Genomic DNA, 25,711 nt, shown 5'->3' on the forward strand with positions numbered 1-25,711 from the left:
TGCCTCTTCAATCCGTGCTGTAGCCACCTTTTGTTTTGCACCTCATTTATAGCATTGTTCAATTCATCATGACTATTTGTTAGTCCCTTGATCTCTGTAGCAGTAGATTCTGTGCTTTCCTCTATGCTTTTTTCAAGCCCAGCGATTAATTTTATGACTATTTTATATTTCTTGAATTGGTTTTGATCAATTCATTAGCTGTCACTACTTCCTGGAATTTCTTTTGAGAAGAATTCTTCCGTTTCGTCATTTTGGGTAGTTTTCTGTCCCTTATGTGTTTTAAAAGCTTGTTGTGTGCTCTGCACCTGTGAGCACTGCTATATTAAAGGAGGGTCATGCACTGTCCAGGGCCTGGCCCCTCAGGAGGTGTTTTTTCAGAGATTGTTACTTGCTCTCTGTTGTTGTCACTTTGGTTATTTTATTGCCCTACATAGTGATATTTTGGACCCTACACCAGGTGTGCTTTGATTTGTTCCTTGGAGTAGTCCTGTAAAGGAAAACAGATAGACAATCACGAGACCAAAACACACAAACACACAAACAAATAACACAAATAAACAAAAACAAAAAACTAAAGATTAAAAACAAAAACCCAAAACCACTGACTGCAAGTAAAGAAGAGGGTGGAGGCGGTGCTGATGGAAGAGCACATATAAAGAGAGAAATGACAGGAGCTGGGCGGGAGGATAAACATTGATTAGGCAGAGAGACTAAAATGCTTAATCCAGAGAGAGAGAAAGGAAAATAAGGAAGGAGGCGGGGAAAACAAAATGAAGAAAAAGCTACCCAGACAGAGAAACCATATGGCTTGATTATTCCAGAGAGAGAGAAAGGAGTGTAAAGAAGGAGGTGTAGAACATGTGCAAGACAGTGGATTAAATATATCTGTTTAGACAGACAGTAACCAGAGTAACCAGCCTAGGGGAGGGAAGAGATAAGGAAGAGAATGGGGGGGTGGGGAGAATATATCTACATATCAAGAATTGATCTAGAGTCAATCCAGGCCATGCTGCAGAGTTTGTCGTGAGTAGCTGTCTGCAGGGTCTGTGCTGCTCAGGTGGATATGCAGTTACCCAGTGCGAAGGGGCGTGGTTTGGCGTAATCTGGACCCACCTCCACTATGGTCCCCGGGAGTGATCCCTGAGCCCCTCCTTGGTGGTGGTGGTGGTGGTGGTGGGTTGGGGGGTGGAGAATGGTGATTCCCCAGTCTCTTCTCATTGGAGCCAGACCCGGTGAGTCGTCCTCACTGTGCCAGGGGTGCAGACAGGGTGGTCCTTCTCTCTCCGCCAACTCCCTGACCCTGTACTTGGCTAGGATTCAAAGTCCTGCTCCGTGCGCTCAGACACTGGGGAAGCACCTCTCAGTACTGCCATATGTGGTCCACCCGGCTGGCTTTGTCTGTGCTGAGGCACTTCAGGGAGGACCGCCTTCTCCTACTGCAGACTGAGAGCCACTGCTCTTGCCGCCGCAAGCCCCTGGAGTGGCGGAGGCAGGCAGGCTTTGTCTTTTCCCACAGCACTTGAGGGAGACGGCAGCCTTTTCCTCTTGAAGACTGCACCCTTGGCCTAGCCACTGCACCCTGGGTGGCGGACGCAGGCGGGTTCTGTACTATTGTGCAGCCCTCCAGGGAGGGAACCACTTTTCCCAACTGCAGACTGAGCCCCTGACCTACCACCACACCCAGGCCCCTGGCTCCCCTCCTCCCCAGGTGCAGGAACAGGGAGCCGGCCCCAGTCCGAAGAAAGCCCCACAGTTAGAGATCGGATCCCTCTCAGTCTCAGTCCCACTCTTTCTCCTGTCTAGATAAGGTCCTGCACTTCCCTAGCCGCTCTTTCTCTTCCCTTTGTCTCTCTGCAGAAGGGGGTCCCTCCCCTCCATGCCCATGCAGCCTTTTTTTTTTTATATCCCCCAGTTCGCAGTCACCCACCTATCTTTTGTTAGCTTTCCCGTTTTCTTCCTAGTAGATTCAGTCCCTTTTCCTCTTTTCCACCAGGCTCTGGTGTTCAAAGTCCTTTGGCTTCTACACCTCTTTGTTTGAGAGGTGTGGGAAGAATGGATCCCCCTACTTGTCTGCCATGTTGGCCCCTGCTTATGTCTAAATTTTTATTAAGTTATAATTGACATATTCCATTATATAACTTTTAGGTGTGCAACATAATGATTCTAAATTTGTGTATATTGTGAAGTGATCACAACAATGTCTAGTTAACATCTGTCACCATGTATGTAGAAAAAACCTTTTTTTCTTGTGATAAGGACTTTGAAGATTTACTTTTAGCAACTTTCAAATATACAGTACAACATTACTAACTGTAGTCAACACATTATACATTACATCCCCATAATTCATTATTTTATACCTGAAAACTTAAACCTTTACTGCTTTTTCCCACCCAAAGTGCTGCCTGTGGCAACCACCAGCCTATTCTTTGTATCTGTGAGCTTGATGATGTTTTTTGTTTTTTAAAATTCCAGATATAAGACTTAGTATTTGTCTTTCTCTCTTTGTTTCACTTAACATAATGGCCTCACAGTCCATCCATGTTGTCACAAATAACAGGATTTCCTTTTTTTGTGAACACTATTCCATTGTATATACATACCACATCTTTATCCATTCATCTGTTGATGGACAGATTGCATCCATATTTTGTCTACTGAAAATAACGATGCAGTGAAAGTTGGGGTGGCATATATTTTTTCCAATTAGTGGTTTTTGTTTTCTTCACATAAATACCTAAGAGTGGAATTTCTGGACCATATGGTGATCTGTTTTTAATTTTTTGAGGAACTTCCATACTGTTTTCCATAGTGCCTGTACCAATTTGGATTCTCGCCAACAGTGCAAAGGGTTTCTTTCCTTTTTTTACACGTTCTTGACAATACTGTAAAACCTTGGGTTGCAAATAACTTGTTCTACGAGTGTTTTGCAAGATGATCAAACATTTCTAATAAATTTTAACTTGATAAACAAGCAAGTCTTGAAACATGAATAGTAGATGACACCGAATTTTACATGATCACAACTGAGCCAGTGGTTCTTCTCTCTTTCTCACTGAGGGATTGTGGGTGATTGTCTCCCATGCTCGGATGCTCAGTCTCAGGCTGCAGTGTTTGGCAGAAATCAGTGGTTTTTCAGAACGTTGGAAGGTACCCACAACTGGTACTAGTGTGTTTTTTGTCACTTCAAAGCACTTATGGGTAGTCCCTTACTTGTGTACAAGAGTAAGCTTAGGAATGCTCTGCTTCATTCTAGGTCAGGCTGCCTGCAGATGTAGACCCTTTCCTCTGCTGCCTTATTGCTAGTTACATTAAGTACAGTATATGACAAGAGTTTATTAATACTGCACTGTAGTCAACATGCGTGTGAGCATATACAATGGCCCCCATGCAGAAAAAGGTTGAAAAGAAAGGCAGAAGAAGGAGATGATTATGGTGGAAGTTAATAAGGAAATCATTGAGAAGTACAAATGATGTATGTGAGCAGCCAAAATTATAAGATTTTATAAGAAGTCTACGTCTGCATCTAGTCTACAGAAGAAGAAGAGCAGAAGGCAGACGAATCCCTCACTTCAAATGAGATTAGGGAGATGTATAAAATGTGGGAAACAGTGCAAAATTTTGTAGAAAAGCACCACCCAAATAAAGCTGTAGAAGTGTGAATGATGAATCTGTTTAATGACAATGCTATGTTACATTTACACGAAATCTTCAAAAGGAGGCAAAAGGAAGTATCATTGAATAGTTTCCTTGTTAAAGTTACATGAAAAGAAAAAGGTTCCATCAAGCCAATAGATAGCAGTGATTCTGTTAGTGAAAGTTGTCCTACACAATAACCCACCTCTTTTGTCTCCCTCACACCACCCACGAAAGTTTTTAAAGGTAAGTGCAGGGTAATTTGTGTATTTTCCTTTATATTTTATATTTTGTTTTTTATTTTGTATTACAGTATTGTAATCATTTTTATATGAATATTTTTGGGCTGTAGATTGAATCATCTGAGTTCTTATGGGGAAATTGCTTTGATATATAAGTGCTTTATTACAGGCATGTTTCTGGAACAAAGTATGCTTGCAAACCAAGATTTTACTGTACTTCTTATTGTTTGTATTGATTATAGCCATTCTAACAGGTGTGAGGTGATACCTCGTTGTGGTTTTGATGTGTATTTCCCTGATAATGAGTGATGATGAGCATCTTTTCATGTGTCTCTTGGCCATCAGTATGTTCTTTGGAAAAATGCTCAGTTTTTAGTCAGGTTGTTTTTCTACTATTGAGTTGTATGAATTCTTTATATGTTTGGATATTAACCTTTATGAAATACAGGATTTCCCACTTAGTGTATTGCCTTTTCATTTTATGGATGGTTTCCTTTGCTGTGCAGATGATTTTTAGCATGATACAGTTGTACCTGTTCATTTTTGCTTTTGTTGCCTTTACTCTTACAGTCAGATCCAAAAACTCAAAGGCCAAGACCAGTATTGAGTAGTGTACCATGTTTGTTTTCTTCTAGGAGTCTTACAGTTTCAGGTCTCACATTCAAGTTTTTAATCCATTTTGAGTTGATTTTTGTGTATGATGTAAGATTGTAGGTCTAATTTCATTCTTTTGCATGTGGTGGTCATTTCCCCACAATCATTTATTGAAGGGAATGTCTATCCTTTCCCTGTTCTATATTCTTGACATTTTTGTTGTAAGTTAATTGATTAGTTGACCACATATACCTGGGTCTAATTCTGGGCTCTCTCTGATGTGGTCTCTTCATCCATGTGTCTGTTTTTAAGTCAGCACTATACTGTTTTGATTATACCTTCAGCCCCTGGTCTCTCTTCTTCTAGAATTCCTATGATACAGATATTGTTCTGTTTGATTGCATCACTTAGTTCTCTAATTCTCCCCTCATACTCCTGGATTTTTTTATCTCTCTTTTTTCTCAGCTTCCTCTTTTTCCATGATTTTATCTTCTAATTCACCTATTCTCTCCTCTCCCTCTTCAATCCATGCTATGGCAGCCTCCATTTTATTTTGCATCTCATCTAGAGCATTTTTTAATTCTTCATCACTATTTTTTAGTCCCTTGATCTCTGTAGCAATAGATTCTCTGCTGTCTTCTATGCTTTTTTCAAGCCCAGCAATTAATTTTATGACTATTTAAAAAAAATTTTTTTTAACATTTATTTATTTTTGAGACAGGGAGAGACAGAGCATGAACAGGGGAGGGTCAGAGAGAGGGAGACACAGAATCTGAAACAGGCTCCAGGCTCTGAGCTGTCAGCACAGAGCCCAACGCGGGGCTTGAACTCACGGACTGCGAGATCATGGCCTGAGCCGAAGTCGGCCACTTAACCAACTGAGCCACTCAGGCGCCCCTCAGCTTTTCACTATTGAGTATGATGTTAGTAGGGCTTGTCATACGGCCTTCATTATGTTCAGGTACATAACATATACCCACTTTATTATTTTTATCATAAATGGATGTTGAATACTGTCATGTTATTTCTACATCTTTTGAGATGATCATAGGATTTTTGTTTTCTTTTGTTTATATGGTATATCACGTTGATTAATTAGTAAATGTTGAACCACCTTGCATCCCTGAAACAATACCCACTGGATTGTGGTGAATGAGGACTTTAATGTATTGTTGAATTTGGTTTGCTAATATTTTACTGAGAATTTTTGCATCTACATTCATTAGGGATGTTGTCCTATAACTGTCTTGTGGTATTCTTGTGTAGTGTTTGTATCAGGGTAATACTGACTGTGTAAAATGAGTTTGAAAGTGTACCTATCACTTCTATTTTTTTGAAAGAGTTTGAGAAATATTTGGTAGAATTTACCAGTGAAGGCATCTGGTCTTGGACTTTTGTTTGTTGGGAGATTTTTGATTACTGATTCAATCTCTTTACTAGTAATCAGTCTGTTAAAATTTTTTATTTCTTCATGATTCAGTCTTGGATGGTTGAATGTTTTTCTAGGAATTTATCCATTTCTTCTAGATTGTAAAATTTGTTGGCATATAATTGTTCCTTGTAGTAGTTTGTGCTTGTTTGTATTTAGTTGTAACTTCTGATTTTGAGTCCTTTTTTTTGTTGTTGTTGTTGCTGAGTTTTGCTAAAGGTTTGCCAATTTTATTTATCTTTTCACAGAACCAGCTCTTAGTTTCATTGATCATATCTATTTAACTTCTACTCACTCTGTTGTTTCCTTTCTTCTACTAACTTTGTACCTAACTTGTTCTTATTTTTCTGGTTCCATAAAGTGTAATGTTAGGTTGTTTATTTTAGATTTTTCATATTTCTTGAGATTAGTATTTATCTCTATGAACTTTCTTTGAACTACTTTTGCTGTATCCCATAAGTTTTGGTACGTTGTATTTTCATTTTCAGTTGTCTCGAGGTATCTGATTATTTCTCCTTTAATTTCTTCATTGACCCATTAGTTGTTCAGTAGCATGTTGTAATATCCACATATTTGTCAATTTTCCAGTTTTCTTTTTGTAATTGATTTTTAGTTTCATACTATTGTGGTTGGAAAAAAATGATTGATATAATTTCAATCTTCTTAAATTTAGTAGAACTTGTTTTGTGGCCTAAAATATGATCTATTCTGGAGGTTGTTCCAAATGCACTTGAGAAGAATGTGTATTCTGCTGCCCTGGATAGAATATTCTGTATATATCTGTTCAATTAATCTGGTAAATGTGTTGTGTAAGTCCAGTGTTTCCTTATTGATCTGTCTGGATGATCTGTTATAAAAATCAGGTATGAAAGTTCCATACTATTAATGAATTGCTGTCTGTTTCTCCCTTTAGGTCTATTAGTACTTTATATATTTAGATGCTTCTAGTTTGGGTGCACAAATATTTACAAATGTGACATCTTTTTTATGGATCGATCCCTCTCCCATTATCTAATGCCTTTTTGTTTATTTTTTTTATTATAATCTTTGCTTTAAAGTCTATTTTATCTAAGGATAGTTACTCCAGCTTTCATTTTGTTTCCATTTACATGGAATATCTTTTTAATCCCTTTACTTTCAGTCTGTGTATGTCCTTATCTGAAATGAGTCTCTTGTAGGCAGTATATAGAGGTGCCCCCCTCCCTGCTTGTAACCCATTTAGCCACTCTGTGTCTTTTGATTGTAGAATTTAGCCCATTTGTATTTAAAGTAATTATGATGGGTATGTGCTTATTGCCATTTTGTTCATTGTTTTCTAGCTGTTTTGTAGTTTCTCTTTTTCTGTTCCTTTCTTCTCTTGGTTTTTTCCTTTGTGGTTTGTGATTTTGTTAGTGGTATGCTTAGATTCTTTTCTCACAATCTTTTTTTTTTTTTTTTTGTAAACAGGCTTTAATTCACTTTATTTTCTTGTATAAAACTGTTTGGTTGCCACAGCTGGAGCCTTGGTCCTCTGCATGGAGACTGTAGTATGGGTCTTTACAAGCTGGTCAGTGAATTCCTTATTGATAGGGAGACTTGGTGAACACAGCCTCTTTCCAGAGGTCAGGATTGAGCTAGCAGTAGGTCTTGGAAATGGCATCAAAAGTGGCCTTGGTGAAGTTGCCCAGAGTGGCAGTGTAGCCTCTGGCCAAGATGTAGCAGTTGTCAATACCAGCCATCATCAGTAGCTTCTTGGGCATGGGCTGAGACAATACCAGTGCCTCTGGGGTCAGGGCTGAGGCGCACCAGCACAAAGTCACAGCGGCCAGTCACCTTGCATGGGATAGTGTGGGATTGCGGGTCTTGTTTCCCCAGTAGCCTTGCTGCATGAGGATGTTGGATCACTTGACCGGGATGATGGCCCTACAGATGGCAGTAGCTACCTCCTTAGAGCACTTAACATCCAGCTCAATGTGTTCATTATAATCTCTGATGGCAGCAAATGCCTAGAACCTAGTCTGCTTACCGGCAGGGGTCTGCTTTTGCATGGGCAGAATCTTCAAAATTTCAACCTTAAGGGATGTTCCCAGGAAGATAATGATCTCAGATTCCTTGATGGGCAGGGAGAAGAGATAGATCTCCTCCAGGGACTCAGTCTTCATGTTTGTGACCAGGTGGCCCAGGTTGGTGATGAGCAACCACTCCTCATCCTCTGTGAATTCCATGGCCTCGTCCCTGGTCCAGTTGCTGCAGCTGAAACTTCCATGGAAGCCACTGCGACCTCCCATTTCAGGGCCCCTAGCCCCTTTTAGAGCACTGACATCATCTGCCATTTGTTTGCTTGGAGAAGAATCTCCTTTCTCACAGTTTTTTGGAAATCAACTATAGATTTTTGTTTGGTGGTTCCCATGAGGCTTAGTATAGCAACCTCCATTTGTAACTGTATTTTAAGTTGATAACTTAAGTTTAAATGCATTTGAAAACTCCTCATTTTTACTTCCTCTACCCCATGTTTTATGGTTTTGATGTCACATTTTACATACTTTTATCTTGTGTATTCCTTAACTAATCATTATAGTTATACTTATTTTTAGTGCTTTTGTCTTTTAACCTTTATGTTAGCTTTATGAGTGATAAATCCACCATTTTTACCATATGTTTACCTTTACTAAGGAGAGTTATACTTTCATATCTTTTCTTTCTTTCTTTTTTTTTAAATTTATCAAAATAGTTTTCTTTTAAAAAGCTCCCACTGCTGACAGCCCCACTGGCTGGCTCTCCATCATCTCCCTCCCCAGCCTGGACATAGCTGGAGGGGTCCTGAGCGGCCCAAGTGCCTTTGCATCTTTCCTACCCAGGACATCTTGGAGGGCAGGAAGGAGAGTGCCCTGAGGTCCATAGTGGATGGATGCTTGTCTTCATGACTATTCCATGCCCAGGATGTGGTTGATGGCTACACCAGGCCAATGATGACAGGCTACCAGGCTACCAAGTATTGAAGCCAATCCAGCAGTTGCCCATACATGATGTGAGGCCTCTCCCAGTGGGTGCTGAACATCCTTTTGAGGTTCACCTTCTCTTTGCAGTGGGACATGTCTGCTTATTTCCCATAATGCACCAGCCAAGGATGCAGAACTCCTGGAATACGTGATTGCAAGACAGCTTATATATATATGTTCTTGATGACACATTCTTCACTGACATCCACAAAGATCTGCTGCCCACACACAGCACATACACTGTCAGAGAGGTGTTTATTTATTTATTTAAAAAAAATTTTTTTTTCAACGTTTATTTATTTTTGGGACAGAGAGAGACAGAGCATGAACGGGCGAGGGGCAGAGAGAGAGGGAGACACAGAATCGGAAACAGGCTCCAGGCTCTGAGCCATCAGCCCAGAGCCTGAGGCAGGGCTCGAACTCACGGACCACGAGATCGTGACCTGGCTGAAGTCAGATGCCCAACCGACTGCGCCACCCAGGCGCCCCAGTCAGAGAGGTGTTTAATAGGCATGCCCAACTCACTGTAGAACCCTACGGTAGATGCCATGTAATCTGAACATGTTTCTGCAGAGTCTTCTTCAAGTACCCCCATAGTAGTGGCCACTGAAGAGGAGAGAAATGCCAAAGTCCATGGCATCTTCTGATTTGATTTTGAATAATAAGTTGAGATCAAAGAGGGTAAACATGAAGCCACATAGCCAACAATGATGGTGGTATAGCTGCTTTTATAGATTAACAGGAACCACTTATAAACTAACCTTGGAGTTGTCTGTACGAGCAATGAAGATGGTGGCAGTGGTGGAGGTCGAGGTTGGAGGAGTGTTGCCGGGGAACGGGAGCTGGAAGAGGTTGATATGTCAGACCTCTCCCCAGAGGAGCAGTGGAGGATTGAGCACACATGTGTGTATACCGAGTACTGTGGCCATGAAGCCATGCACACTGAAATGATCCTCATCCTCATGGCTACTTTGGTGGTGGCCCAGCTGCTCCTGGTGCAGTGGAAACAAACACTTTTGCTCCTACTAAATGGTGACCCTTTTTCAGATGTGGGTTGTTCCCCTTCTGTTTCACAGTGAAACTGCATAGGTGGAGGTTCCTAATGATACGGATCTTGTTCTCTGCTGTCACAGCTTTTGTCACCTTCCAAGCCACCTGAGAACTGCTGGTACAGACAACCCCAAGGTTGATTTCATATATTTTCTTGTTTTGAATTTGCACTTTTTATTTTCAGCTTAAAGAAGTCCCATTAACATTTATTGTAATGCTGGTTTAGATTAAGTCTTTTAGGTTTTCTTTGTCTGGGAAACTCTTTATCTCTCCTTCAATTCTGAATGATGATTTTGCTGGTAGAGTGTTTTGCTTGGAAGTTTATTTCCTTTCAGCACTTTGAATATATCTGCTTGAATAGTTTCTGCTGAAAAATCTGCTTATAGTCTGGGTTGTGTTTTGTTTTTGTTTTAGTTTTTTTGTACTTATAGTTTTCTCTTGCTGCTTTTAAGATTATCTCTCTCCCTGTCTTTAGCTTTTGACATTTTTTTTCAACTTTTTTTTTTTTTTTTATTCATTTTTGGGACAGAGAGAGAGAGAGCATGAACGGGGGAGGGGCAGAGAGAGAGGGAGACACAGAATCGGAAGCAGGCTCCAGGCTCTGAGCCATCAGCCCAGAGCCTGACGCAGGGCTCGAACTCACAGACCGCGAGATCGTGACCTGGCTGAAGTCGGACGCTTAACCGACTGCGCCACCCAGGCGCCCCTAGCTTTTGACATTTTAATTATAAAGTGTCTTGGTGTGGATCTCTTTGGGTTCATCTTATTTGGAACTTTCTGGGCTTTCTGGACCAAGATGTCTCTTTCCTTCTCTGGGCTGGGGAAATTTTCAGCCATTATTTCTTCAAATAAGTTTTCTACCCTTTTCTCTGTCATCTCCTTCTGCAACAGATATAATGTGAATGTTAGTCTGTTTTCCAATTACTTCCTGAGGCTGTCTTCACTTTTTTTCATTCTCTTTTTGCTGCTCTGATTGGGTGATCTCCAGTGCCCTGTCTTGAGTTCAATTGATTCCTCTGCTTTATTCAGTCTGCTGCTGAACCCCTCTGGTGCATTTTTTTTGGTTCAGTTATTGCATTCTTCAGTTCTATGACTTTCGTTTGGTTCTTTCTTATATTTTCTAATGCTTTTTTTGACATTCTGACTTCAAAACAGTGTTTATTCTTCTCCCAAGTTCAGTAAGTATCTTTATGATTATTACTTTGAATTCTTTATTGGGTAAGTTACCTACCTCTGTTTCATAAGGATTCTTTTCTGAGGCTTTATCTTAATTTTTCACTTACAACACATTCCTGTTTCTTCATTTTGCTGTATATTAGCTGAAACAGTCACCTCTCCCAGTCTTGAAGGAATGGTCTCTTGTAGGAAATGAACTTTGACATTCAACCTTATCCTAGTCCTTTGTTGTCTCTTGATTTTTTATGATTGTCCAAGCAGCCTAATTTATTTTATTTATTTTTTAATTTTTTATTTTATTTATTTATTTTGTAAGTACGCTTCATGCCCAGCACAGAATCCAACACTAGGCTTGAACTCATGACGCTGAAATCAAGACCAGAGCTGAGATGCTCAAGAGTCAGATGCTCAACTGCCTGAGCCAACCAGGTGCCCCCAGCCTAACTTATTTTTAATAAGTTACTCAGGATGTGCCAAGACTGGTCAGTTCCCATAGGGGAATATCTCAGCTAGCATGAAATCCAGGCTGATTGGAAGCCAGATCTTTAGGCAGGAGCTTTTCAAGTATGCAAATATAGACAGTTCTGAGGGACCACAAGTGTAAGCCTTCCTGGCCACCAGAGCAGGAGATCTATAGTAGTCCTCTAGATAGCAGTTGTAAAACTCAGTACTCCAGGCTAGTGTATAAGCTTCCTTTGGGGAGATACTGGCAAGCTGTATTGAGGGAGAGGGAGGACCGAATGATGGTGTCCACCTACTTATGTTCTGTTTGAGTACCCATATCCTCTAGATGTATGCCAAACTTGAATTTGTTCATCAGTCTAAAGCACCAGGACAAGCAAATAGGTCTCTTTTAACAGACTGGGGGTTTCATTCTGTTGTTTATACAGTGCCCTGTGGGTTGGCACCCTGCCAAGAACTGCCCCTCAAATTGTTAAAAGTCCCATGAGACTTAGGAATAAAGGCCCCCCCCCGGCCAGAGTCAGAGCCTGACCAGAGCCAAGCATTCAAGGGCCCTGCCCTGTGTGGCAGCCATAAACACCAGGACACCAGATATAAGAAGTGGGACACAAATATGTAAGAGCTCCCTTCTAAGAGACTGTTGCTCTGGATTGCAACAGAAGGCGAGCATGAACATAGCACCTGCCTTCTGAGATATCTGGTAAGGTTTGCAGTCAGCCCTTAGATGTGTGTGTAATTAGCAGCCTGTCCCTCAGGCTGCAGCTATGATGATATGCTTATAGGCCTCTTTCATAGATGGACTTAGCTCCTGGGTCTGTTGCCTCTTGCTGTGCCCTGAGCTGTTTAAGAACTCTTTAACCATTGGTTATAGTCTTATGAAACCTGTGAACATAAGCCCCATTGGCCACTTGAAGCAGGTGATGTAGACATATTCCCAGGCAGCAGCTGTAAAGGTGCCAGACAAGAATATAAGCTTCTCTCTGAGAAGCTAGTATCTGAGAGATACCAGTAAGCTAGAGCAAGGCAGAGGGAGAATACAAAGATTGTACCCAATGGCTTTTGTTTTCTGAAAGCATGTCTATAGGGACCTACATGTATATTAGACCAGAAACCTGTCCCTCAAGCCAAAGCTCCTGGACAAGCAAATAGACCACTTTCTCAGAAACACTAGTGTGTGTTTTACTCTGCTATGTGTGCAGAGCCCTCAGGGTGGTATTCTGCCAAGAACTGCCTCCAATTGTAGAGTGCCTTGGGATCTAGGAACACAAATCTCCTTGACCATAAGAGCCAGGCTATCAAGGAGCACCCTGGGATGCAACTACAAAAACTGAGGCACCAGATGTGTGTAAAAACTCCCCTTCAGGAGATAGTAGTGCTGCAGAGAGTGGAAGAGTGAGGGTGCTAAGATGGTACCCTCTAAGGAAAAAGAAAAATGGCTCCTAATGGCTTTAGCAAGGCAGAGGGAGAGCACACAGATGGTACCTACTTGTTGGAGGATTAAAATGGCACTCACGGGGGCGCCTGGGTGGCACAGTCGGTTAAGCGTCCGACTTCAGCCAGGTCACGATCTCGCGGTCCATGAGTTCGAGCCCCGCGTCAGGCCCTGGGCTGATGGCTCGGAGCCTGGAGCCTGTTTCCGATTCTGTGTCTCCCTCTCTCTCTGCCCCTCGCCCGTTCATGCTCTGTCTCTCTCTGTCCCCAAAATAAATAAAAATGTTGAAAAAAAATTAAAAAATAAAATGGCACTCACCATGAACAAAAAAATTCTAGTGTTAAAAAAATAAGATAGGAACTTTGCTTTATAGCAAGGTTGAGGGAGTACTTAAAAATGGCACCCAGCAGCAGCACTTCCCTATTTTGAGAGTATCCCAGTAGGCCCCAGCCCCTCAGATGACACTCAAAGATTAGCAAATGTATTTCTTTGACAGCGGGTCTGGGTGCTTTTCAAACAGCTGTGTCTGGGCTGGGTGGTGGGGTGAGTGAGTCCGAGCATGACCACTTTAGGAGATGTTTCTCAGTTTGGTACAGCTCTGTCGGTCTTGTGGATCCAAGTCCAGTTGTTTGTCAAAGCCACGTTTTATCATCTCTCAGATGCAAGTCTGAAGAGTTGGGGTACCTGATGTGGGGTATGAACCACTGGCTCCTCAGGGAGAAGCTTTGGGTTTGTTAGTTCCCTCCCAATTATGGTTTGCTGCACCGGGGTCGGGTTTATGGCAAGACTGCATTACTGCCTCTCCCACCCACCTTGGTGTGGCTACGTCATTATTTTAGCAGGCCTTTTCTCTTCAGGGGGAAATTGACAAGTTGATTGTGAAACTTGTAGAGGAGTGTTGAAGAATTACAAAGTGGATGGCTTATACTACCTGAAGTAATCAAGATAGCGATAGTGTAAATGATATACAGATAGTGGATAAAGATATACAGATAGCTCAGTGGAACAGAATAGAGAGCTGAAAATTATTTTTGATGAAGAAAGCAATCCAATGGGGTAAAACAAAGGCTTTTAAATAAATAATGCCAGAGCAATTGAATATTCGTATAAATAAAGTCACCTTGACCCCCTATCTCATATACATAAAAGTTAAGATGGATCATAGATCAAAATGTAAAAGTTCAGCCATTAAACTTCTAGGAGAAAAAGTAGAGAATAGCAAAGCTTTCTTTGGTAGGCTACAAAAAGCACAAGTATTTTTTTTTTTTTAAAAAGCACTGTAAATTAAAATCCATCACAACAAAAAAAAATTTTTAGCACCATTAACAGATAGAGAAAATAATAAACATTTATCTGTAAAGTACTTGTATCCAGACTGTACAGAGAACCCCTACAACAATAAAAGGACTACTTAATCCACTGGAGAAATATTACAACAGATGCTTCATAAATGATGCTATGTGCATAGTCAGTGAGTATAATGGACTTCAACATATGAATTTTGGGGGAGACACATTTTAGCCCATAGCAGTTTTATAAAGAGAAATAAAAAAATAATATTATTTTTTAAGTTTGTATTTAAATTCTAGTTGTTAATATACAGTGTAATATTAGTTTTAGGTGTCCAATGTAGTGACTTACCACATACAGTACCCGGTACTCATCACAAGTACACTCCTTAATACCCATTCCCCTGCCCACCTCCCCTCAGGTAATCACCAGTTTGTTCTCTATAGTTAAGAGTCTGTTTCTTGGATTTTCTCTCTCTCTCTTTTTTTTTTCCTTTTGCTCATATTTTTTGTTTCTTAAATTCCACATTTGAGTGAAATCATATGGTATTTGTCTTTCTTTGACTCTCTTATTTTGCTTAGCATAATACTCTCTAGTTCCATCCATGTAGTTGCAAATGGCAAAATTTCATTTTTTTAAGGTTGAATAATCCGTGTGTGTGTGTGTGTGTGTGTGTGTGTGTGTGTGTGTGTATGTATGCACGTACATACTGCACCTTCTTTACCCATTCACCAGTCGATGGACACTTGGGCTGTTTCTATGATTTGGCTAATATAGATAGTGTTGCTGTAAACATTGGGGTGCATGTATCCCTTTGAATTAGTGTTTTTTCTATTCTTTGGGTAAATGCTAGTAGTGCAATTGCTGGATCATAGGGTAGTTCTATTTTTAACTTTTTGAGAAACCTCCATACTGTTTTCTAGAGTGGTGCACCAATTTGCATTCCCACCAACAGTGCAGGAATGTACTTCACATCCTCGCCAAAACCTGTTGTTACTTGTGTTGTTGATTTTAGCCCTTCTGATAGGTGTGAGGTGATATCTCATTGTAGTTTTGATAAACAGAGAACTGGTTATTCTTAAGTATATGAGTTTTCAGTTAGAGTGTTGGGTTGGGAATGTGCAGTGGAAGGATGCCTGGGTGGCTCAGTCAGTTAGCATCCAACTCTTGATTTCGGCTCAGGTCATGATCTCACAGTTTGTGAGATAAAACCCCACTTCGGGCTCTGTGCTGACAGCCTGCTTTTGGGATTCTCTCTCTCTGCCCCTCCCCCATTCATACCCTGTTCTCTCTAAACATAAAAAAAAAAAAACATTAAAAAAATGTACAGTGGGTTGTTGATGTCGCTTGGAGTGTTTGGGAAAGAACACAGCATTGGATGCTGATTTGGAGAGCAGTTGCTTAGAGGTACTGTATTAAAATGAAAAGAACATAACGGGGGACACCTGGGTGGCTCAGTCCATTAAGTGTGGGGCTCTTGACTTCGGCTGAGGTCATGATCTCATGGTTTGTGGGTTTGACCCCCCACGTCGGGGTCCCTGCTGACAGCACAAAGCCTGCTTGGGATTCTCTTTCCCTCTCTCTCTGCCCCTCCCCCACTAGTGTGCTCTGTCTCTCTCAAAATAAATAAACTTAAAGAATAAAGAACATAAGGAAATTTCTTTTTCTCTTCAGTCTGAATCTATATTTTTGGGAGCAAGAGGAAAAAATAGCATAAATAATGTAAAAATTCTTAGAATGTATGAAGAATTGAGCCCACAAGAGAAATTAGAATAATAAAATTTGTTATTCATGGATTTATTTCAGTAGTTTTTTCACAGTTTATTTTTCCTTTTTCAAATGCCAGCAATTTTTAAAACATTAACTATAATGAAAATGTTTTTCAGATTATAAATGTTCTGGGAAGGATTTACCTACTTCTGATTAAACAAACTTTTTGAGTACCAGAGCCAAAAAGACATCTTCTGTGGTGCTCCAGAAAAATCCCACCCCTCCCTTTTTCCCTTGCTGCTCTAGTTACGACAGCTATGACTGAGGCATCTGGGATTTGTGCTCTTTCCGTAAGACTGGAAGACTCTGCCAGTCTTGGGTCCCCTGATGTGCTGATGTAGGAGCACTGTCTTTTTCTGTTTTTCCTTAAACACCTCTGAGACCTCTAGGTTGTTGAACTTCCCATGGCTCTCAGCTCTATTTCAGAGGTTATCCAAGGAGAAGAAAGGCAGCTTCTTGTAGAACTAAAGTTGATAATAAGATGATGGTCAAATGACTTTACTATTTCTCTTCTTTTGACCATTTCTGTATCTTTGCACAAAAGAATTAAGCTACATCCACTCACTTTCTTTTATACAATAAAGTGCAAGTGTTTGCTTTCCATCTGAATGAACCCTTTTCCAGTAGTACAGCATTTAAATATAAATTTAAGAACTGGTCCCAGGTTCACCAAATTAAAGACTAACTTAGCTGACTGTTTATCCTTAGAACAATCACACTATGGATTTTATTTTCCTAAACATTCCAGGTTTTTCAGGTATTGCCTTCTGATAGGGCTGGAAAGGGCTGCCTGTTATGGTTTAAAAGAGGAGATTCCAGGGCTCTGCTGCTATGACTACAATTTAAAACTAGCCCTTCAGCAGACAGCTGGAGAAACTAATCACTGAGCGGAGTCAGCTGGAGCTGACAATAAGTGTCAAAGAAGTCAGGGTAGAACGAGTGGAGGCAATTACTAGTGATCTATGGGAGACTCATTAACACTAGTGCCACCTTCTGAATTTGAAATTATTATTCTACTTTTTGAAGTTCTTTTTATGAAATCCTATGTGTACCCCTTCATTCAGAAAGTTCTCTGATGTCAGGTCATTTAGTCTGATACAAGGCAATCAGTTTATTTCTAAAGGTTAGTACTTAATCTATATAAATGGTGAAAAACATTATTTTGTAATCATCAGTTTTAGTTGTTAGCACTCCAGTTGCTCCTGACTTTCTTTAAAAAATAAATAATATACTGGGGTCAATGAGATGATTATATTTTTTGTCTCAAGTAACAGTATGTTAGTTGTTTAATATCAAAATGATAAATATATAACACATATTAAAATAGTACTTTATTAAAGTTGCTTATCTCACCAAGGAGATGGTGCAGGTCACTGGCCATAAGTAGCCTTTCAGTTAAGAACAACAGTGTAAGACTTTATCCATTTCTTTTTTCTTATTTTGTAATATCAACTGTAATGTCTCCTCTTTCATTTCTAATTTTATTTATTTGAGTCTAGTTAAAGGTTTGCCAGTTATTTATATTTTAAGCAAATCAGCTTTTAATTTTATTGATCCTTTCTGTTGTTTTTCTGGTCCCTGTCTTATTTATTTCTGCTCTGATTTTTTATGATTTCCTTCTCCCAACTTTGGGCTTAATTTGTTGCTCTTTATTTAATTCCCTAATGTTTAAAGTTAGATTGTTTATTTGAGATCTGATTTTTTAATATATGAGTTTATTGCTATAAAATTTCCTCTCAGAACTGCTTTTGCTGATCCCACAAAATTTGATACATTGTATTTTAATTTTCATTTGTTTTGAGATAACTTTTTGTTTCCTTTTTGCTTTCTTCTTTGACTCATTGGTTGTTTAGAATTGTGCTGTTTGGTTTCCACATATTTGAAGATCTACTCACTTTCTTCTGGTTGATTTCTAATTTTATACCTTGTGGTCAGAGAAGACCACAACTGTCTTCTCTGATAGGTGGTATGATTTCAGTGTTCTTAAATTTGCTAAGATTAGTTTTGTGGCTTATTATTTGATGTATCCTGGAGAATGTTCCATGTTCAGTTGAGAAGAATATGTATTCTGCTCTGTTGAGTGGAATGTTCTACATGAGTCTGTTAAGTCTATTTATTCTAAAATATGGTTTAATTCCAGTGTTTCCTTGATTTTCTTTCTGGATGATCTATCCATGGTCAATAGTGGGGTCTTGAAGTCCCCTACTATTATTGTATTGTCTATTTCTCTCTTAAGATCCTGTTAGTATTTGCTTAAGTATTTTTTGTGCTTACACATTGGGAACATATATATTAATGGTTATTATATCTTCTTGATGTATTGATCCATTTATTATATACTGTCATTCTTTGTCTCTTGTTACCATTTTGGCTTGAAGTCTATTTTATGTGATATAAACATGGCTACAAATATGGCTACACCCACTTTTTTTGGTTATCATTTGCTTGGAGTACCATTTTTTAGCTCTTCACTTTGAGTGTTTGTCTTTTCAACTCAAATGAGTCTCCTGAAGGCATCATATATTTGGGCTGTTTTTTTTTGTTTTTTTTTTTTGTTTTTTTTCTTTTTTAAATCCATCCAACTATTCAGTGCCTTTTGATTGGTGACTTTAATCCATTTACACCTATGGTAATTATTGATGTATGAGAACTTACTGCTGTCATTTTATGTTTTGTGTTTGGTTGTTTCATATATTCATTCTTTCTTTTTCTTTGTGTTTCTGTTTACTTTTAAGTTGGTGGTTTTCTAAGATGATTTCTCAGAGTATCCCCTTTTTTTACATTTTGTGTCTTTGCTCTAGATATTTGTTTTGTGGTTACCATGAGGTTTGTATAAAATATCTCATAGGTAAAATAATCCTTTTTCTGATGATGACAATTTATCTTTCTTTTTATTTTTTTTTAATGTTTATTTTTGAGAGAGAGTAAGAGGGAGCAAGCGAGTGTGCATATGAGCAGGGAAGGGGTGGGGTGGCATCGGTAGGAAGAGGAGAAAGAATCCCAAGCAGACTCTGTGCTATCAGTGCAGTGCCTGATGCAGGGTTTGATCCAGTGAACTGTGAGATCATGACCTAAGCGGAAATTAAGAGTCGGCTTCTTAACTGACTGAGCCACCCAGACACCCCTCTTCATTTTTCTATACAAATTACATCACTTTTCTTCTCCTCTTTTAATTTTGTTGCTACAAATTATCCCTTTTTGTGCTTTTGAGTTTGTTACTAAATGTAGTAGCTATAATTATTGTTAATAATGTTTTCCCTTCAACATGTATGCTGTAATTGTTTAATGCCCTATTCTTTTTTTTTTTTTTTTTCAGCGTTTTTTTTATTTATTTTTGGGACAGAGAGAGACAGAGCATGAACGGGGGAGGGGCAGAGAGAGAGGGAGACACAGAATCGTAATGCCCTATTCTAAAACAGAGTTAAAATGTTCTGGTTCTGTCTGTTTATCACCTTTCTCAAATTTGGGGATCCTTTATCTTTTATTTCAGGTGAAAAGCTCCTTTCAGCATTTCTTGTAAGGCAAATTTAGTTGTGGTGAACTTCTGCAGTTTTTGTCTGGGAAGTCCTACATTTCTCCTTCGTATCTGAAGCATAACTTTGCTGGATAGAGTATTTTTGCCTGGCAGTTTTTATTTTTCAATACTTTGGAATATGTCACTCTACTTTCTCCTGGCCTCTAGGGTTTCTTTTTTTCTTTTTTCTTTTTTAATTTTTTTTTATTATTATTATTTAATATTTATTTTTGAGAGACAGAGTGTGAGCAGGGAGGGACAGAGAGAGAGGGAGACACAGAATCCGAAGCAGGCTTCAGGCTCTGAGCTGTAGGCACAGAGCCTGACATGGAGCTCGAACTCAAAAACTGTAAGATCATGACCTAAGCCGAAGTTGGACGCTCAACCAACGGAGCCACCCAGGCACCCCATGACCTGTAGAGTTTCTGATGAGAAATCTCATAATCTAGTGGGGGTTCGTTTGTAGGTTAATTTTTTTCCCCCTGGCTGCCTTTAAGATTCTTTGTTTATTATTGACTTTTTACAGTTTCATAATAATGTGTCTTGGAGAAGGTCTCTTATATTGAGATAGTAAGATGATCTTTTAGCTTTGTGGACTGTTTATTTCTACTTGTATTTTCTCAGGTTTAGTAAATTTTCAACTGTTTTAAAAATAACCTCTCTGGGGAGCCTGGGTATCTCAGTTGGTTAGGCGACCGACTTTAGCTCAGGTCATGATCTTGCAGTTCATGGGTTCAAACCCCGTGTCCGTCTCTGTGCTGACAGCTCAGAGCCTGGAGTCCGCTTCAAATTCTCTGTTTCTCTCTGTCTGTCTCTCCCCCACTAGTGCGCTCGCTCTCTCTCTCTCTCTCTCTCTCTCTTGAAAATGAACACTAAATTTCTTTTTTTAAATAGCCTCTCTTCCTCCTTCTAGTATACATTTTATTCTGTTTTTAATTTTAGAGAGAGAGAGCACAAACGGTGGAGAGGGCAAGAGGGAAAGAGAGATCTTAAGCAGGCTACGTGCTCAGCATAGAGCCTGACACAGGGATCAATGCCATGACTGTGGGATCATGACCTGAGCCAAAATCAAGAGTTGGATGCTCAACCAACTGAGCCACCTAGGCACCCCCATTTTATTCTAATGTTAGCTCTCCTAATGGAGTCTGATAGTTCTTCTAGGATTTCCTCATTAAAAAAAAATTTTAGTTCTCTTTCTTCTACCTGAATCATTTCTAGATTCCTGTCTTCCAGAGAGCTTAGTCTCTCTTCCATCTCATCTGCTCTATTACCAATGCTTTCTAATGCATTCTTCTCATTGATTGAATTCTTCATCTTAAGAATTTCTCTTGGTTCGTTTATAGGGTTTTAATCTCTTTGGTAAAGTACTTCTGTTTATTAATTTTATTGACATTTGAGTTCCATTATTGTCTTTCTGACTTTTCTTGTAGAAGATTGATTTCTTCATTATAGCTATTCTGAAATTTCTATTAGATCCCATTCTTACATGACTTTGTGTTTGGTTGTTGTGGAATTGGTGTTTTATGTTTGTGATACCATAGTGCTATGATTTTTCATTATGTTTCATAAAATGTGCCTCTCCCAGTGCATTTGAAATAGTGAACACCTTTTAAAAAAAATATTTATTTATTTTGAGAGGGAGAGAGCAAGTGAGCAGGGGAGATGCAGAGAGAGGGAGAGAGAATCCCAAGCAGGCTCCATGCTGTTCGTGCAGAGCCAGATGCAGGGCTTGAACCTCCAAACCCTGAGATCATGACCTGAGCTGAAATGAAACCAAGAGTTGGATGCTTAACCAACTGAGCCATCCAGGCACTCTAAAAGTAGTGAACACCTTTCTTATATAGGTAAAGTTTTGTTTTTGCTTTAATTTTTAACAATTTAACAGGTTGGCAGTCAGAAGCTTTTCTGCAGTCAGGGGGCACTATAGCACAAGTTTTTGTTTCTCTTACCTGGTGTGCCTTCTGGCTATATTTGGGAGCATGTTTTCCACCCCTATCCCCTCTGCCATAAGGTCACTAGCACCCTTCTCATTTCTTGTGCTGCTGGGGTCTCAAGGTTGCAGGCCCAGTCCCAATTCCAGGGTTGCTGGGGTCATGGGCATGGGGATAAGGGAGTCACTGGCCAGCTACCACTGCTAGGGATACCAGGGTCAAAGGCACTGCCATTCCTGGAATCACTGGGGTCACCAGGTGCTGCTTCTGCTCTTCTCCAAGTTCTGCTGCCTCCACAGGTCCAATCCACCCATATTCAGATGTACATGTGTATAGATCTCTCAATTCTGGCATGCTGTGCCAGGGATCCTTTGTTGGTCTATGGAGATACTACTGGTTGTATATTGAAGGAGGGAGACAAAGGGAAAGACTCATGGCACAATGATGCTGATGTTACTCAGAACCTTTTTATTTTCTTGATAACGTTCTTAGAAGCAAAAAAAATATATATATTTTAAGCCCAGTTTTTATCTATTTTTTCTCCTGTTGCTCACGCTTTTGGTGTCATATCTAAGAATTTGTTGCCAAATTCACAGTCTTGAAGATTTACAGCTGTGTTTTTTCCCTAAGAGTTTTATAGTTTTTTCTCATATAGTTAGGTAATTGGTCCATTTTGAGTTAATTTTTGTGTGTTGCGTGAGGCAGGGATCCACCTTCATTCTTCCCTGTGAAAATCCTACTGTCCAAGCACCATTTGTTGAAAAGACTATTCTTTTCATTGTTGAAAAGACTTTTCTTGCACTGAAAAGTCATGAACCCCTTGTTGATAAAATCATTTGGCATAGATGTGTTGGTTTGTTTTTGGACTCTCAGTTCTGTTTAATAAAACAATAAAACAGTCTGTATATCCTTATGCCAGAACCAGAATGTTTTGATTACTTGTACCTGTATAGTAAGTTTTGAAATTGAGAAGTATGAGTCCTCTAAGTTTGTTCTTCTTTTCAATATTATTTTGGTTATTCAGGGCCTCTAGCAATTCCATATGAATTTGAGAACTTTCCCATTTAGGTGAAAAAGGCTATTGGAAGTTTTAGGGATTGCATTTAATGTATATATGATTTTTGGTAATAGTGCCATTTTAACAGTATTAAATTATCCAATCCGTGAACATGGAGTGTCTTAACATTTATGTAGATCTCCTTGATTTTTTTCCAGCAATGTTTTTTTAATTTTTTTTTAATGTTTATTTATTTTTGAGAGAGAGCGCGAGCGCCCGTGCGCACAAGCTGGGGAGGGGCGGAGAGAGAGGGAGACACAGAATCCAACGCAGGCTGTAGACTCTGAGCTGTCAGCACACCAACTGTAAGATCATGACCTGAGCCAAAGTCGAATGCCTAACCAACTGAGTCACTCAGGCACCCCTCCAGCAATATTTTTTAATTTTCAAATGTATATATAGGCCTTTTACCTCGTTGTTTAAATTTATTTCTCATGTATTCTTTCTGATGCCCTTTTTTATGGATTTTTAGGATTTTCTGTATACAAGATTATGCCACCAGCAAATAAGAGAGTTCTGTTCTGTTTGCCATTTATTTCTCTATTCATGTTTGCTTTGATTAGAATATCCAGTACAACATTGAGTAGAAGTAGCAAAGTGGTCATTTTTACCTCATTCCTCACCCAAGGGGAAAGCTTTCAGTTTTTCTCTATTGGATATGATATTGCTTTTGAGTTTTTTATAAATATTCTGTATCTGGATGAGGAAGTTTCTTTCTTTTTTTTTTTTTTAACATACTCATTTTTTGAGAGATAGAGACAGAGTATGAGCAGGGGAGGGGCCAAGAGAGAGGGAGACACAGACCCAAAGCATGCTTCAGGCTCTGAGCTTTCAGCACAGAGCCCAACGTGGGGCTCAAACTCAAGAACCGTGACATCATGACCTGAGCCGAAGTCGGATGCTCAACCAACTGAGCCACCCAGGTACCCTGAGGAAGTTCCTTTGTATTCCTAGATTCTTTTTAATCATGAAAGGGTGTTGGATTTTGTAAAGTGCTTTTTCTACATTAATTGAAATGATCATGTTACTTTACCCCCTTCATTCCATTGATGTAGTGTATTACATTAATTGTTTTTCATATATATACCACTGTTTGATTGCTGGGATGGATCTCACTTGATCATGGTGCATATTCTTTCAGTATGGTGCTGGATTTATTTTTAAGGGATATTAATCTGTAGGTTTCTTTTTCTGTGATAGGGTCTCTGTATGGCCTTTGTATCAGGGTAGTTCTGGTCTTATAGAGTAAGTTAGGAAGTTTTCCTTCCTTTTCTGTTTTTTGAAGGGGTTTGGAAGGATTGGTGTTGTTAATTCTTCTTTAAGTGTTTGGTAGAAATAATAACCAGTGAAGCCATCTAGGCCTTGCATTTCTTAACAGGAGCACTTTTTGATTATTGATTTAACTTCTACTTGTTATAATTCTGCTTAGATTTTTCTGTTGAGTCAGTTTTCATTTGGTGGTGTGTATGTTTCTAGGAATTTGTCCATCTCTTATAGATTATCTAACTTGGTGTACAGCTTGTTCGTGGTATTCTTATTTTTTTTAAGTTGTTTTTTTTTTTTGTGGTTTTTTTTTTTTTTTTTTTTTTTGGAGAGACAGTGCAAGTAGGGGAGAAGGAAGGGCAGAGGGAGAGAGAATCCCAAGCAGGTTTCATGCTCAGCACAGAGCCTGATGCAGGGCTCTATCCCATGGCCCTGGGATCATGACCTGAAGCGAAATCAAGAGTCAGATGCTCTACTGACTGAGCTAACCAGGTGTCCTGATTCATGGTATTCTTTTATAATTCATTTTATTTCTTTGAGATTGGTAGTACTTCTCCCATTTTCATTTCTGATTTATTTGCTTTTTTGTCTTTATTTGATTTATTTAGGGTGATCTAGCTACATTTTGTCATTTTTAATCTTCTAAAGAATCAACTTTTGGTGTCATTAATTCTATTTTTTTTTCTATTTTAATTTCCTCTAATGTAATCTTTATTATTTTTCCTTCTGCTAACCTTGGGTTTTGTGTGCTCTTCTGTTTCTAGTTCCTTAAGATACAAAGTTAGATTATTTATTTCACATCTTTATTCTTCTTTTTCTTAAATGCAGACATTGCAGTGCTAAATCTCCCATGAAAACATCTTTCACCGAATCTTACAAGTTTCAGTATGTTGTGTTATTATTTTCATTTGTCTTGATGTGTGTTCTAATTTTCTTGTGATATCTTCTTTGACATGTAAGTTGGTTAAAAGTGTATAATTTCGGGGGTGGCTAGGTGGCTCAGTCGGTTGAGCGTCTGACTTCAGCTCAGGTCATGTTCTCATGGTTCGTGAGTTCGAGCCCTGCATTGAAATGCTTGCTGCTATCAGTGCAAAGCCTACTTTGGATCTTCTATCCCCGTCTCTCTCTCTCTGCCCCTGCCCCGCTGTGCTCTCTCTCTCTCTCAAAAATAAATAAAACATTTTTAAAAAATGTAATTTCTACATATATGAATTTTCTATTTTTTCTTCTGTTACAGATTTCTAGTAATTCTATTGTGGTTTGAGAAAATGCTTGGTATAATTTCAGTCTTTTTTAAAAGTATAGATCTGTTTTGTAATCCAAAATATGATATTAGTCCAAGATCAAGGTGTCAGCAGAGCCCTTTGAAGGTACTGTGGAAGATTTGTTTCCATCCTCTCTCCAAGCTTCTGGTAGTTCATTGGCTTGTGGCAGAAAATTCCAGTCTTCATATGACCTTCTCTCAGTGGGTGTATGTCCAAATTTCCTTGTTTTATAATGACATGAGTCATATTGGGTTATGAGCTTACCTTATTCCAGAATAACTTCATATTAACTTGATTAATTGCATCTGCAATGGCTCTGTTTCCAATTAAGGTCACATTTTGATGTACTGGGAGTTGGGATTTCAGTATATGTATTTTTGCAAGACAAAATCCAACCCACAACTGGAAGTGTTTCTCTTAAAATTTTGTAAGACTTTGTAATGAATTGGTATTTTCTGTAAATGGTAGTATTTACCCGAGAAGACAGGATATACTAGGGTTTTCTTTTTAGGAAGTTTTAAAATTATTTATTCAATCTATTTACTTCTTATAGTTCTATCCCAATTTTTTTATTTCCATTTGATTCAGTTTTGGTTGTTCATGTTTTCCTAGGAATTTGTCT

General features: G+C 39.1%; 1 protein-coding gene and 1 pseudogene across 3 annotated transcripts in view; one reads left to right on the forward strand and one right to left on the reverse strand.

Annotated features, from left to right (window-relative positions):
• SPIDR (scaffold protein involved in DNA repair) overlaps positions 1–25,711 on the forward strand; it is a 499,345-nt gene that overhangs the window by 75,118 nt on the left and 398,516 nt on the right. The gene's annotated exons all lie outside the window — the stretch shown is intronic.
• Positions 7,361–8,213, reverse strand: LOC102899452 (annotated as a pseudogene).

This window comes from Felis catus, chromosome F2 (genome assembly GCF_018350175.1).
Source record: "Felis catus isolate Fca126 chromosome F2, F.catus_Fca126_mat1.0, whole genome shotgun sequence".
Taxonomy (NCBI): domain Eukaryota; kingdom Metazoa; phylum Chordata; class Mammalia; order Carnivora; family Felidae; genus Felis; species Felis catus.